Raw genomic sequence first — 7,070 nt, 5'->3', positions numbered from 1 at the left:
AGAATTTTGATGTAATATTTGTAGAACGACTTATTATTGAGCGATAGTAGAGCCTTCACGAAGCTATTACTTAGTTTCGCATAAAAATCAAAAGTGGTATCAAGTGGTATGAATTGGAAAAAAAATTCGTTGAAATGTCTGTTGTGCTTAACAAGTTAAGCTTGTCAGATCCGCTAGAGCTTCCAACAGTTTTGTTTTTTAAATTTCGTTTTTACATTGCAATGACTGAAAAGCAAATGGGATTCTTGGGCTGCTATACGTTCTACATTTAGATGTGTATAACGCTGAGTTGTTTTGTTAGGGATTTCTTTTAAGTATGCTCGAGTGATTTTTTTTTACTCTTTGACTGTTTTTTTCAAATAAAACTTTTCGAATGAAAATCTTCGTAAAAATAGAATTCCTATGCAGCAGAGTTCTTGCATTTTTTTTTCAATACCTACTGTACGAAGCAACATAAAAAATATTATCAAAAATATAAATGAATAGACCAACCAACCATATTTTTATAAGATAACATTTTACGAAATGCATACTATAAACCTTTAGTCATTCTGCATTTTTAACGAATTCAAATATTAATGCAAACTAAATTTGATTAGTTATACATGTTTTTCCATAGATTTTTTATCAAACGAATTGTATTCCTTTGATGTTTCAAAGAGTCTAGAACAAGTAGTTTCTTACGATAGGCTCTAAAATGCACAACGAAATTATGTTAAAAGTTAAAATGATTTCATGAATTGAATAGCTTCATTCCTGTCTAGAGTTTATCGCACTGATAATTTTAACGCTTCGATGGCTGTAAAACAAAACAAAGCCTTGAGGCAACAGATTTTATTTATGAGATTGAGTGGTAAATTTAACCCAGTGCTGATAAACTCTGTAGGGAGTTGAGCAAAATGAAACAAATTGAATAAATCTAAAAATTAATTAATTAACTACACGAAATTAGCGAAACAGGAATTGTGGTGTTTTGATACTAAGTGATATGAAGATTTTTGGTACATTTGTGACGTTATTGGTTCCGATTTTGTGAACCTGATGTCCCATAATAATAATTCAGACAGTAATTCATTACATACATTATATCCGTCACATGAGGTGACAATTTTATGATAAAAGTAGACTCACCATTGCAACAGACTTCGGTAACTGTCTTTTTGACAAGTGCAACTATATTTGTCGAAAAACAGTTACCGAAGCAGGTTACTCAAATTACACACGGTTGGAGTTTGCGAACATATGAACTATGCATCAGCATTGAATGTGTCCTGGCTTATTACCTATCCCACGTGAAAGTTGAAAGTTGATCCGACACTTTACTTTGTTTAACCTGTCAGAGACGGCAAGCATATTGACAGTTTTACTATCTGATCTATTACTTCATTTGATCGAATATTATCAAAGATTGATTTCAGAAATCTTTACTTCATTTGTTTAGAGAACGCTTTTTGCTATATAAGACCTCATTAGTCGGAGCTTGTCGTTTATTATTGTTGTTGTTACAGCATGACAGGTAAATGGATCGTTTTTGGATAGGGCAAACTGCTATGGAATGGTCAACTTTCGCAAAGGGGTAAGCAATAATACTTACTAATTCAGAAGTACTCCAGCTGGTTGGTTCATATTGCATCAATCGGGTATTTATGGATAACGATAACATAAATCAATGCAATCTTGATCACATAGACTGGATCTGACAGCTGTACTGGTATTTAGTATTTTTAAATGTACAGAAAAGCTTAAAATCAGAATAATAATTGAGAAGAATTAATTATGGATGGATACAGTTATTCATTCGGACATTTGTTTAAGGTATGGTTGATTTTGTGGGGAACATTAAGATGAGTTTTGAAAGCATATTTTTTCACACGAACTAAAAAAAACGGAACTAAAAGAATTGCTAGCTGAAAAATACAACATGCTGTAAGCCTTCTAGCCGAATTGTAAATTTATTTATTTTTTTCTCTTGTCTGTTTATCAAGCCATAACAGAAAATGTAAACATTTTATTGGGAAAATCATATTTATTTCATGAAGATATTGAGTACAATTCGATAAAGTGGCGTCGCATCGTAACCCCATAATGTACACAGCTCGATGTTTTATGCACATATAAAATGGTAAATATCGTAATAATTCTGTGGTTCGACGTACACTTTGATAGTGAACAGCAAAACAATATCGTATCAAAGACTTCTCTCTGTGTGCGATTCTTAAATTCTTTTTGTCAGAAATTTCCATTTCATGTGGAAAGAATTTCGAATTTTACATGATTCAACAAATTTTGTTATAGTGGTGAACGATGAGTTGGAAAATATTTCGTTGGCCGCTAGAAAGTTCCGTAAAACAAACAACCGAAACCAAAACTCGGATGAACATTTCAACAAAAAAAATGAAAGGAATTCAATGAATGTATCCATTTGTCTTCATTCAATATTCTATAAATGGTACATATGACAACACATTCCTGACGTATAGTGAACACACATATTAGATTGATACATAATCCCTAGATTGTAAAATGTTTAAAACTTAAATGTGATATTGAAAGAAATAACAAAACAAAAGAAAAAAAAATCTGTAAAACCAAATGAAAGACCAACAAAAAAAAATATTTAGAATTAATCAAAAATTACAAATTATGTGTTGCTCCACTGGAACATGTTACCTTTGAACTGTCTCAATACAGCTGATATAAATGTAAAAAAAATTATCGATTTTTTTGTCCATAAAAAACGTTTGACTGATGCGTAAGAGGGTAATTAGCAAGCAGTGCACTCTAAAACACACAGTTAAAAGCAGTGCGGGCCTGAGACGCATCAAAAAATTCTTTGGACGTTTTCAATAAAATTTTTCTGAAATTACGCAGATTCAATACTTTGTAGAAACAATTTTAATTTTGGCCGAGCGAATGAACTAATGAAGCGTAAAATCCGCATTTCCTTATACCAGACTATTATTAATCGCTGTGAATTAACGCTGCGTTTTTTTAGACCCTTTTCACTTTCCATTTTGAATTTTCGGCGCACTACCGCGTGACCAATAAAACAAAGATTACAAAAGATACTATACATTTCCAATGCAAGAATTCGACATTTTTTATGGACAGATTGAATTTGATTGAAAAAAAAATTCTAATTATGTGAATTTAGTACATTAAGTATGAATAAATGATAAGTATGATTTGGAAGAGCTGGATGAACTAGTTGAAATCGATGAGTAAACAATAAACTGAGTAATACAAAATTTATTAAAAAGCGACCACCGGTAACCGTTGGTATATATAGATCTTTAATCCGAGGGCACTGGGAATGTTTACATTAGGTACTCTTTTGGCGTAAAAAGATTTTGTCTCGGCCAGAAATGTAGGCTTTCGCCTATGATGAACATGAATCTTGATATTCCCAGCAATATCTGCACGATATTAGTGCGAAAACTAGTGGGACCTTCGATTTTCCCTTCAAAAACAGTAGCAGAATCTATTATCATTCTTAATAACCAACAGAAACTTATCGAAAACTTTAGTTCTATGAGATGAATATGGATATGTTCTGGTTACATTAAATAGTTTGCACTAAATTAAATCAATTCTTTCGGGATTTTGCTCAATAAAGGTAGAGAGAGTTTAGTGTATACGTATACATATACATGTGATTTTACATGTTAAGTCTTTTGGAAGAATAATTTGGAGATTGGAGTGTAGTACTCATCGTGATGATGAAAAGTATTCAACTACATTTTTTTGCGGATAGTGTGTCAAGTTAAGGAGAAAAAATAATTTTAAATGTTACATGTTTAATGTTAAATGTTTATCAAAGTAGAAAAGTTACCTGTAAATTATTCAAAAATTTATATTTTAACAAGATATATTTATTATAACAAACAAAGAATTAAATCTAGGTATAATAGTGTTACGTTATTCCAGAAATTCATAATTAAGGAGAAAAAGAAATTGATTCATAAAAAGAAATGTAAATTTTATTAAAAACCAAAGTCAAATGTATGCACTATTATTAAATATTAACTATATTGATGAGGACAATGAGTATGAGGACGAGAAATGTTTATATTTAATAGAGAAGTAAATGTTATATTTAACAATAAAGTTTTGTAATGTTGGATTTTGTGTTTTGTGTTTCAAATTATTGGGCTATATCCGGGACTATTTTTGGTAAAAAAATTCTAGAAATTTCTATTCCAGAAATATCTTGCTTTTAAGTAAAATATGAGAAAATCTGGGAAACTGTAGAAAAATTCAAGAAAATATAGAAAAAAAAAATATCTCAAAAATAGTCCCTGGCTCATCAAGATTGGGTGATCCACAATTTTCGGTTTTATTGTCGAATTGGTGTTACTCAGTGGTGTGTTAACTGTGTGTAACAGTCCACTCTACACTTTCCATTCAACAGCAACGATTCCTCGAGCTAGAACAAAACTGTTTTTCAATGATTTAACCAACATTTATTTATGCCAGAGAAGGAACAACAGACAAAAACTGAGCGAAAGTCTTACAAAAAACAACTTTCCCACTTCAGTGAAAGAAAGACAAAAAATAACTATTTTGAAAGTTCACCATATCTATACTATACAGATGGTCAAACGTTAAAAGGGACTAGGTGAAAATCTATATTTGTGTCAAGGACGTCAGATCTTCTCTCGCCAATAAAAATTGAAATGTGACTGTCACACTAAAACGTTAAGGTAACACACACAGATCGTTAATACGTTTTCATTTGAAGTGCAGCTACTATGTGTAACATGCAAATATGGTCATGATCGTAGTTAATTTATTTAATACAGATACCAAATGTCATGTGGAATGCGTGGAACGCGAGTGCTTGGAGAAACAGCGACTGCTACGCAATTGACATCTGATTGTTTTTTTGTTGATTTGTTGGTTTTGTCGAGTGCTTTTCAATTTTAACATTTTCTTTCGCTTTGGTGTAACAAGGACTGAAACAGCTTCTAGTTTTGTGTTAAAATTGTTTCAAAGTCTTCTAAATTTTATAGGTTTCAGATGTGTTCGTATATAATAAGCCCTAATTAGGCCGTTAAATCGTGAATTTTGCTTTGTGTTTGAGTGATTTGTTTCCGTACAGAACTCATTCTGTTCTTTTCTTTTTTAAAAGAAAAATTCAATTAATTTGATAATACAGTAGGCAAAGTATCTAAATTAATAATTTTCCATTAATTCGTCACAACTTTTAATTCATAATTCAATCCTGAAAATTCGTCAATCTAAAAATACACTGCTTGTTCGCATTCACATCCGCAATCAACAAACGTCAAACGGTTTTCATTGTCTTGTGGTAACTCGTCAACACTCGCCAACACTCGACAACATATCAATTCATCACAGTATGCCAATCAAATGATTCCAGACATAGTAGACATTGTATCCCCTATATATACGGTGTATTTGTTAGATTAAGATTCATTCAAATATATGGATTCAAACTGAAAGCATCTTGCCTTTTCGTTCCCCATATAATTGGTGACCCCGACTCTGAATACAAAGTCAATATCAAGCTATACGCTTCGATATATTAATTGCTAACAAGCAACTGTTTAAAATAAATTGTTAGCAATAACAAAAATAAATTCGATTGAGTTCTACCGTCCAAATAATTAAATTTATTTGTGAGAACAAAATCAATAAACGCAAAGTTTCCTTTGTCTCATCTAAAAAATATTTTGCAAAATAAAATTTTTTGCATAATCTACGATGAGTGATACAGAAGAAATTATAGTTGAACAACCCGCCAATGAAACAGACGGCGCAAGAAATGTTGTTCATGCCAATAATAACGACGGCACAATTCGATCTGTCCAGTTAAAATTACCACCTTTCTGGAAAGCAAAACCAGAAATATGGTTTATGCAGATCGAAGCTCAATTTGCGACAAATGCTATAAGAGCCGACACATCCAAATACAATCATCTGGTTGGAAAATTAGACACCGATATCCTTGACAAAGTCAGTGATATTGTAATGAACCCACCAGACAATGATAAGTATTTAACTCTTAAAAATCGGTTGATCAAAGAATTTTCAGTCTCTGACCGTAAAAAACTAAAACATCTTTTCGACAATAATTCAATTAATGAAGCGTGCAAACCTTCAGAATTATTACGAAAAATGAAAGACAACACTTGTAACAAAGTCTCCGATGACTTATTACAAGAATTATGGTTTAACCGACTACCACAAAACATTCAAAACATTTTGTCGTATAGTTCCGAACCATTGGAACAACTAAGTCTCATGGCCGACAAAATTTACGAAACCATGGATTTAGATAAAATACAGACTTTTACCAAACAACAACCAGTCAATGACTGCGATCTAGCACAACAGTTCTGCAAACAGGAAGACAAAATTGATTCTTTACAAAAAGAAATCAATAAGTCTAACTCCCGCATCAGATCTGATTCGCGAAATCGTAATAAGTCTAAATCTCCTAACCGAGATAAACAATCTCCTAGCGGATTTTGTAAAAGTCATTTAGACTACGGTAAACGGTCGTGGCGTTGTACACCACCTTGTTCTTATCCAGACAAGAGCAATATAAAAAAACGCAACCCAAAAAACTAAACAGCCAGTCAAACCAAGCGCAATTTGACGAAGGCAAAGACATAAGTCGCTTATACATTCAAGAAAAGAATACTGGAAATACTTTCTTAATTGACACTGGTGCCGACATATCAGTCATTCCACCAAGTTATAAAGAAAGAAGCCATGCTCCATGTCAATTCCAACTTCATGCAGCTAATGGTACTCCTATTAAGACTTATGGGAGCAAATCGGTCACTATTAATTTAGGCCTAAAAAGAAATATAAGATGGATTTTTATAATTGCAGACGTGCAACAACCCATCATTGGAGCTGACCTACTCCAAAAATTCGACTTACTCGTCGATATTAAAAACAACAGACTAATTGACAGTAAAACTTCAATTTCTTCTATCGGAACAACCGTTGGTACACGAAAAAATAAAAATTCGATTAAAACCATATCGAACATTTCAGTTTACTATCAATTAGTCAACGAATTTCCAGATATTCTT

The sequence above is a fragment of the Bradysia coprophila genome (assembly GCF_014529535.1).
Source record: "Bradysia coprophila strain Holo2 chromosome X unlocalized genomic scaffold, BU_Bcop_v1 contig_12, whole genome shotgun sequence".
Classification (NCBI taxonomy): Eukaryota; Metazoa; Arthropoda; class Insecta; order Diptera; family Sciaridae; genus Bradysia; species Bradysia coprophila.
The sequence above is the reverse complement of the archived record's forward strand: the minus strand, read 5'-3'. Positions refer to the sequence as shown.